The 9,303-nt window shown below is 48.5% G+C and overlaps 1 pseudogene; it reads right to left on the reverse strand.

Annotated features, from left to right (window-relative positions):
* Positions 1-5,750: 5,750 nt before the first annotated feature.
* Positions 5,751-6,165, reverse strand: LOC147122681 (large ribosomal subunit protein eL31 pseudogene; annotated as a pseudogene).
* Between the last annotated feature and the right edge of the window lie 3,138 nt (positions 6,166-9,303).

The following is a 9,303-nucleotide window of genomic DNA, read 5'->3' on the forward strand; positions in this document are numbered from 1 at the left end:
GGGCAATTCGCTGAGCAAGCAAGCGAACTCATCAGGAGACGGTGCGTGACGTAGTGTTACTGCGATAACACGGAAGGGAATTAAAAGTGGCTGCGTTGATCAGCCGCCGGTTCCGAACGTCGACCAGGAGGCTGTTGGCGCACAGGAAATCCGTGCTGAGGAGGGGCTGGGAAACTTTGGCCGTAACAAACTCCCAGTGAAAACGTTGCCCCCCGAGGCACAACTCCACTCGCCGTCTGCCGAAGGTCCGAATTGTGCCGCCATTGGCCGCTTCAAGGGCGGGGCCGTGATTCTCCGTCAGCACATCGAGGGCGGACGCGGGTAAAATTCTGCACTGCGCTCCGGTGTCGCACAGAAAACGACGACCTGAGGGTATCGGTGATGAACAGCAATTTTCCCGCGTTGCCGATCGCCATCGCGGCTGCAGGGTGCCCGTTAGATCCCGTTCCTCGGTGGCCGCAGTGTCAGATGATGCTGGGTTTTTTTGGGGGGAAAACTGCAGGGAGGGCGGCAACGCTTCGCCTTCGCGCTGAACTGCGCGTGGTAGAAACACAGTCCAGCAGGCTGACGAGCTGGGGCGGCGTCTGCAGGGGATGGGTGCCTCGTGGCGGTGCAGTACTGCCGAGTTACAGCAAAAATGTTGTCAGCCTCCGCCGCGAGTGTTGCGCAGTCTTCAGTTTCAGATCTGGCCAGGGCAGTTTGTACCTGTTCAGGCAGTTGGCTGAGGAAAATTTCGCGGAATAGGAAACATTCCCGTTCTGAGCCCAGGAGTGTGAGCATTTGGCTCATCAACTCTGAAGGCTTGGAGTCCCCGAGCCCGGGCATAGCGAGTAATCGACGGGCGCGCTCCGATTTTGTGAGCCCGAAAACTTGCAGTAACCGCGCTTTGAGGGTTTCATACTTGCGCTCCGTTGGGGGGTTTTTGAGGAGGCTGATGATCCGAGAGGCAGTAGAGCTGTCGAGTGCAGAGACCAAGTAAGATACTTGGTCTGATCCGCATCGATGTTCCTCAGGGCGAACTGGGCCTCGACCTGAATAAACCACGAGGGCGCTTGCTGCTCCCAGAACTGCGGTAGCTTTAGCGAAACGGTGTTTGCCTCCATGCTGTGCTCTTCTTCTGTGAAAACGTTCACAAAAACGGGGTCACCAATGTAGGAATTGACGAATTCCTACGAATAACTGAGATCGACACAGGAGAACAATGAAACAGGTCTTTACTCAACGGAGATGCCACCAGGACTGCTTGGGCAGTCACGTGGTTTGCAACGTGACGTCATCGCGTTTGCCCGCGTTTTCCCGTGCTCTTAAAGGGGCCACGCCCTGTACATGCAAACTCTATATCCAAAACACAGTAATGCCTAACACAATGGTACAGGCTTAGGCTGGTGTTAGAACATCGTTAGAGAATTATGTACAGTTAGCCAGAGCCATTCAGTGGTTCTGCCACAATATTATATTTTGATGCAATTTACATAATTCTATTGTTTGCAGACAAATACTTAGTGGTAGCTGCACCAGCATGTTAGTCTTTCACTTAAGAGATCTGGGTTTCAATCCTAATCTCAACTGGCATTCACACTTTCCTTAGAGTGTATTTGCTACTGTCAGCCAGGTTCACTGTTGGACTGAGGCTAAGCTAGGTGAATTGGAGACAATTTTTGAATTGGGTATCTTATACAACAATGATGAGAATTTTTTCTAGTGGACTTTGGGGGTATTTAGACTGAGGGGGTCTACCTGTCGCTCTGCAGCCTTCCAAAAATTTAATTTTTGGGGCACACTTTGGAAGGAATTTTAATCTGGAGACTGGTTGGGAGAGGGAGGGGTGGGGGCTTGAAAGCGGGTAACCCGGGAGAGCGTCAAATATTTGGTACTTCACTATAGGCTCAAGCGTCAACTTTCAGTCGGCATCTTCCTCTTCAAACACATCTGGCTCCAGATATTTCAGGTAAAAGAACTGTTTTCTGTTTGATCAGCAAGGTGGAACTGGTTTAGTGGATCCCGTGCCACATGAGGCATTTTGAGTAACATTATATTCAAGCAACTTTGATCATAAGCATCGGAGGCCTCGGGTGGGGGTGGTGAGGAGGGGGGTGTTTGAGGCAGGAATGCTGGATCCAGTAGGTAAGTGTAAAGGTGCTTACGTCCTGGATTCAGCAGTCCTCACATTACTTTAGCTGGTGGGTTCCCTGAGGCCTGAGAAACCTGACCAGCCAGAATTAAATTTGAAATGCTGGTTAAATCTGAGGTATGCAGCCTCATTATAATATTTAAATGGGAGACCCGCCTCCTGGGAGTGGGTTGACTGCCCCCCCCCACCCCCCAACCCCCCCCTCCCCGTCCGTCCAACCTCTGTTAAAACCATAAGTGGGTGGGTTGGAGGAGTGTTGGGGTTGGGATTCCGTTTTTTAACATTTTAATCTCCCACTCGACCCCAACACACCTGTTTTTTGGGGTTAAAATTCCCCCCTTTGTCTTGTATAATGTAGCTAGCCACGAGGATAAATACTCATGATATAAAAAGACACCACACAATTAAAGTACACAAAACCTGCCCCCTGATGACGTAATGATTTTATCTAGTGAGTAGCTGATCTATACGGATCAAGTACCCCAGCCCGCATTCAGCCAGCCAGATATTGACCAGTAGCCAGCCAAACCACAACCAGCCGTCACCACCAGCCAGCCACCAAAGGCATAACCAGCCCCTGTCCACCACCAGCAGCAGCACCAGAACCCATCCACCCATCACTCGCAGCCAGCTGCTGGTCCTTGGCAAGCCAGCAGCATCCAGTCTGCAGGTGTCCACTAGGAAAGAGTTGGAGGTTTGGGAGTGGGGGAAGGGAGATAGAGGTCTGAGGGAGGGTAAACTGCCCTGCCCTGTTGAAAGAAAAATTGAAAAACATTGCAAAAATGTAACTGCTGCAATCCTTACTGCTGGACAAGGGTGCAGGAAACAGTCTGGTGTATTAGCAGATTGTGACAGAGTACAAATAGTTCACAGATGAACCCCCATTTTAGTGTGGCCCTGGTCCATGTTGGCACCCTTTTCCCTCTTCCAGTTCATGCTGGCTCTCTGCCTGACATGAATCTTGTCATTCATGGGAAATGACTTATGAAATAATACTGGGCGGCCTGCTGGTGGCGCTGTCCAGGGAGAGTATAAATACTCGGGCATGGGGCCAGCTTGCTCAGGACATCCTTTAACAGGAACTAGTGAAGGACACAACTAGATCTCCATGTTGAAAAACAGTTGATTAAAGCCTTGTTTAATACTCAGACCAAGTGCCTCGTAGTTTTCTTACATCAATTTAATCAACTGCCACCCTGTTCCATGCTCTGAGTGATTTGGGAACAGACAGCTACGATTCAAACTGTAGAAGGGAACTCGGACGTAGTAATCAATCCATCATGGAGAAACTACTCAGACCTGCCCGTCTCGACCTGGACCCAAATTCACTTACAGATGCTAAGGTATGGAAACACTGGTATCGTACCTTCAGCAACTTTCTCGAGGAGTGTGGTGAGAATGTTCCTAATAAGTTATGAATGCTTGCCAATTATATATCCTCTCATGTGTTTGACTATATCGAAGACTGTGTAGACTATGGCTCCGCTATCCAAACACCTACTTGCTTACTATGGTGGACGATTATTCACGCTTTCCCTTTGCTTTCCCCTGTCCCAATATGCTTACTTCCACCGTGATCAAATGCCTCGATCAGGTCTTTCCCCTTTGCGGTATGGCCAATTTCATCCACTCTGATCGGGGTCCCTCCTTCATGTCAAGCAAACTCAAAAGCTATCTTTCCCAACGGGGAATCGCCACAAGTAATACGACACCGTATCATCCTATTGGAAACGGACAGGTTGAGAGATACAACACCATTGTTTGGAACGCTGTTCATCTTGCACTGAGGTCACATAACCTATCAGACCAGCAGTGGGAAACTATGCTCCCTGACACGTTGCATTCCATCAGGTCTCTTCTTTCTACATCCACCAATGCTTATCCTCACGAACAATTCTTTGGGTTCCAGCGTCGCTCCACTCATGGGACGTCCCTACCATCATGGTTGGCAGCTCCTGGCCCCATGCTGCCCCGAAGATTCGTCTGATCCTCTAATAGTGATCCCCTCGTTGACGAAGTGGAACTGACGGATGTCAATCCCACATACATGCAGGTGCGGTACCCTGATGGCCGGGAATCCACAGTGTCACTTCGGGATCTGGCTCCTTGCCCAACCTGTCCCATGGACCCAATCGATAGTGGGACCCATATTAATAACGCCAATACCCTGTGCTCCTCTGAGGATAACGCCCTACCCGGGACATCAAGGAATCTGCCAGCTATTCCACCGGATCAAACCGGGGAACAGAGCGCTCCCCGCTGGATAGCCACCCAAAGCCAGGACGCCGGTCAGTCACCGACTACTAAGCAGGGTGAAGCCAGCTCTGCGCCGGTGGGGGCCCGCACCCGGAGCCACGATCTCCCCAGTCCCCCTCAGGTCGATCAAGGTGACACGAACTCTGCCGGCCCGCCGGTACGAACCAAGCAACCCAGGGACCAAAACACGGTCCGAGGAGACATGCCTTCAGGCCTCCAATGGAGATCCAAATGACTGCATCTATTCTTAGTCCGATTAATTCGGTAGAAGGAAGCCACCGGACTTCCAATCTTTCAGGCGGGAAGAATGACATGAATCTTGTCATTCATGGGAAATGACTTATGAAATAATACTGGGCGGCCTGCTGGTGGCGCTGTCCAGGGAGAGTATAAATACACGGGCATGGGGCCAGCTTGCTCAGGACATTCTTTAACAGGAACTAGTGAAGGACACAACTAGATCTCCATGTTGAAAAACAGTTGATTAAAGCCTTGTTTAATACTCAGACCAAGTGCCTAGTAGTTTACTTACGTCACTGCCCTTACCTCCACAGTCCATTCGGCCACTGTTTCTTTCCCCTCCCTTCATGCCGACTCCCCTCTCACTCCAGTCCATGCTAGCACTTGCCACCCTCCACTCAATGCTCCCATATTTACTACTCCCTCTTCCCCTCCTTCCAACCTCAGTCCTCCTGTCAGTTCTGCTCCACCTTGTGCCCATCTGCATTCCTATGGAATTTCTGTCCACAGTCTGTAATTGCAGTCAATCATCACAGTTTGTCTAGCTTTAAAAGGATTTATTTACAATATAGTTGTCAAACATCTGCGTTTGGTTTGGACATCAGTATTTACAGCCCCATTTACATGGAAACCAGCTGGCTGCTGAGGTTGATATATGGGCCGACTGCTTTCCTGGCACGAACAGGGGCTAGATGTGCTTGGGAGCTATGTCATGATTCAGGCTTGAATTCCAATCTCAGTCACTATTGCGATCATTCCCTGTCGGTAAAATGCTCCAGAGAAAAGCATGGCGTTCTTCTTCTTCCTAACATTGTAACTGTAATGCCTAAATTTATCCGGAGATGGTCACTGTCTCACCCCTGAGCTGCTTTATAATGATGTTCGGCAAATTCAGAAGCAGGTAATGAAATGCAGTTGCATTCAAGTGCTGCGTAAAATTTCAAAGGCCCATTGAAGTAAAAGATTCTAATAATTATAACTGCCATCTTGAATCATATATTACAGTAATGTCATCACAAATGTTGAATTTTTATTGTACTGAAATTGTTGGGACACATACCTACCCTACATGTATTTAGACATGTTGCTTAAAATATGAACTGTAGAGTGTAATATATTAAAGCACTTTTTGCAGTTTATTTTAACAAAACATTTACATTTCAGTTTTCATCAACATTGACTGTCTACAGCCCTTTGTAGGATGTGACAGGAGCGTAGGTTACCAAAGTGTAGAGTTTGTTCGGAGAGTCCTCATCCCCATTGCGTTTTCTGGATAAACGCACACGAATGCATTATGGAACATTCCTTACACCTTTAGTCCAAACAGCCTTGTTCAGACGAGTATCAATGCGGACATCAGGAGTACCCATCTCCTTCACTGCAAATTTACGGATCTCCTTAATAGCACGAGGAGCACGTCTCTTAAAACCCATGCCATGGATACACTTGTGCACATTTATTGTATATTCCCTCGTAACCACCTCGTTGATGGCAGAACGGCCCTTATTTTCCTCTCCACCTTTCTTAGCAGGAGCCATTCTGTCGGGAAAATGCTGGAAAGAGCGTCTTAAAGGAGGAAAGAGAGGTAAAGAGGTGGAGAGGTTTAGGCAGGGAATTCCAGAGCTTAGGGCCTCGGCAACAGAAGGCACAGCCACCAAAGGTTGAGCAATTTAAAATTAGCGATGCTCAAGAGGGCAGAATTAGAGGAGTGCAGATATCTCGGGAGGTGGGGGGCGGTTGTGGGGCTGGAGGAGATTACAAAGATAGGGAGCGGCGAGGCCATTGCGGGATATGAAAACAAGGATGAAAATTTTAAAATTGAGGCATTGCTTAAAGGGGAGCCAATGTAGGTCAATGAGCACAGGAGTGATGGGTGAACGGGACTTGGTGCGAGTTAGGACATGGACAGTCGAGTTTTGGATGACCTCAAGTTTATATAGGGTAGAATGTGAGAGGCCAGCCAGGCGTGCATTGGAACAGTCAGGTCTAGAGGTAACAAAGGCATGGATGAAGGTTTCAGCAGCAGATGAGTTGAGGCAGGGCCCGGAGACAGGCGATCTTACGGAGGTGGAAAGAGGCGGTCTTAGTTATGGCATGGATATATGGTCGGAAGTTCATTTCAGGGTCAAATATGACACCAAAGTTGCGAACAGTTGTGGTTCAGCCTCAGACAGATGCTAGGGAGAGTCGGTGGCTAGGGAACGGAGTTTGTGGTGGGGACCAAAGACAATGGCTTAATTCTTCCCAATATTTAATTAGAGGAAATTTCTGCTTATCCAGTACTGCATGTCGGACAAGCAGTCTGATAATTTAGAGACCGTGGAGGGGTCGAGAGAGGTGGTGGTGAGGTAGTGCTGGGTGTTGGCAGTGTACATGTGGAAACTGACGCTGTGTTTTTGGATGATGTCGCCAAGGGGCAGAATGTAGATGATAAATTGGGGGGGGGCCAAGGATAGATCCTTGTGGGACACCAGAGGTAACGATGCGGGAGCAAGAAGAGAAGCCATTGCAGGTGATTCTCTGGCTACGATTAGAATGGAATTAGGCGAGTGTAGTCCCACCCAGCTGGACGATGGTGGAGAAGCGTTGGAGGAGGATGGAGTGGTCAATCTCCACAGTGAATACATCAAAAGATGGGCATTACAGGGTTGGTACTTTGGAGGTTGTCATATCTTAAGTCCCTCAAAAATGCAAGTTGCAAACAGAAGCAAAAATAAATATGAAAGCTAAATAAATAGTGCATTTGGGTCCATGGGATTCCCCCTAGACTGACTCAATAGAAAATGTGTGCAAGCCAAGACCTGGTGGTAACAGCAGATAAGAGACAGTTGGACAGCCTGCAATGCTGTTGATGGGTGTGGGTGTAACTAGCCTGACAGGAAAATAACTTAATGTGAGCTAAGTGGGGCTATGAGTACATTACCTTAAATGGGGAGACAGTAACAAATGCCTGCTAAGGGTGCAATTACACTACAAGTTTAGCATTGGTTTGAAGCAATATCTACTTTGCACTTATGCTAAACTTGCAATTTGGAAACAGGGCTCAACTTGATTCTGGAGTGAAGTGAGACTCCCTGGAGGTGGTATTCTCACAGAGCTTTAGTATGGTATCAAACCTGGTTTACAAAGTCCTCATGGGGTCCAATAGACCCATTGGGTACAATTTTGTTTAGAGAACTAAGGGGAAAAATTCAGTTGATTAGCACCTCCTGTTAGCGCTCTAAGAGGGTGCTAATGGGGCACAAAGCAACTAGCACCCGGGCGCGACGTTTGCGCCACACGCAAAATTGACCAGACATTTTGCGGCACCGTTAAACACTACCGCCACAATCTCCTGCGCCCGCAGATCGTGACATCAGTCGAGCGTCCCCTGCCTTTCTGCCTGCCGCTAGAGGGGAACGTTTTGCAGTCAGGAAGGGGCTGGGGGAGCGCTATTTAAAGGCGGCCGCTTCCTGCATTTTTTTTGTCAGCAAAAGTTTTGGTTTTAACGCTGTCCTAAGGAGTTTTGGCCCTCAGCACCACTTTTGAGGTTCCTAAGCGCCGAGCTCTTTCCCTGGGCCTATCCATTAGTGCTTCCAACACAATTGCTTTTGAGGTCTCTCCAGGCCGAGATTCAAGGCTGCACTGAGCAGGGTGTGGCTGGCCAGCAAGATGGCCCCTCCCCTTTAAGAACTGGCCGGCGCCATTGTGTCTGTGTGCCATTGCTAACTGACATCACATGAGCTTCACCAGCGCTCTGAGGTCGCGCCTCGCTCCTCGGCGTTAAGAGAGGTGTGTAGTGCCTGATTTAGCGCTCAAATCACCTCCAGGGGCGATAGAGGCCAAGTTTGCAGTCGGAGGCGATAATTAGCGCCGGGCGCTAAACTTTGCACCCGGCCGATAATAGCATCCCAAATGGGGCGATACTGAATTTCTCCCCCCAAGAATTTTGCCCTTCCTTATTTTGAATGTTTAGGGTTAGATTTTCCTCCATTTTCACACTTGTCTTCCAGCCAATGAGGAAAATTGTCATTTTCCATCCCAAATCTCTAGCCAGAACCATTTTCCACAGTACTTCCAGCAATGCCTGCCGCGTCCTAGCCCTGCCGCATGAAAATTCTAATGGTGATGGGGAGGCTGAGGGGGGTTTGTGGCAGGATCTGGTATCCTTCCCATAACGTCCAGTGATGGCCAATGGGAAGCATCGCCTGTACAAACCAGGCATTGGGGTCTGCTTGTGGCAGACCAGATACAGTCCACAGGTAAAGGCCACAAGAGCCCAAGGAAAACATGCTGGTAGGTCCATAACAATTTTTTTTTTAATGTATTCAAGTTTTCAATAGTGCTTTTTAATTTTTTTGTCAAGTATCTAGTGTTTTTTAAGCTTTTAAAGTATTATTAAATAGTTCTATTAAAAAAATTTATAGCGGAAGAAATCCACCATATGTGTGTAATGAGGCTGCACTGCGGAAAACTGGGCTGATTCTAGGAGTTCCATTGATTGGTGATTTCAGCACTAAATCCACTACAGAGGAAAATCTCGGCCTTAAATTTCTAACTGTTGGGAGACAGCTCTGACAATGAGTGCATCACCTTCAAAAGCGAATGTGCAACCATCTGCTTTTTCCATGGACATCAGCTTTTCCAGGTCCCATTCACAGGGCTGTTTTGGGGCTGTCTGAGGTCGGTTGCCCTGT

The sequence above is a fragment of the Somniosus microcephalus genome, chromosome 2 (genome assembly GCF_052327205.1).
Source record: "Somniosus microcephalus isolate GS21.2 chromosome 2, FLI_Smic_1.0, whole genome shotgun sequence".
Lineage (NCBI taxonomy): Eukaryota > Metazoa > Chordata > Chondrichthyes > Squaliformes > Somniosidae > Somniosus > Somniosus microcephalus.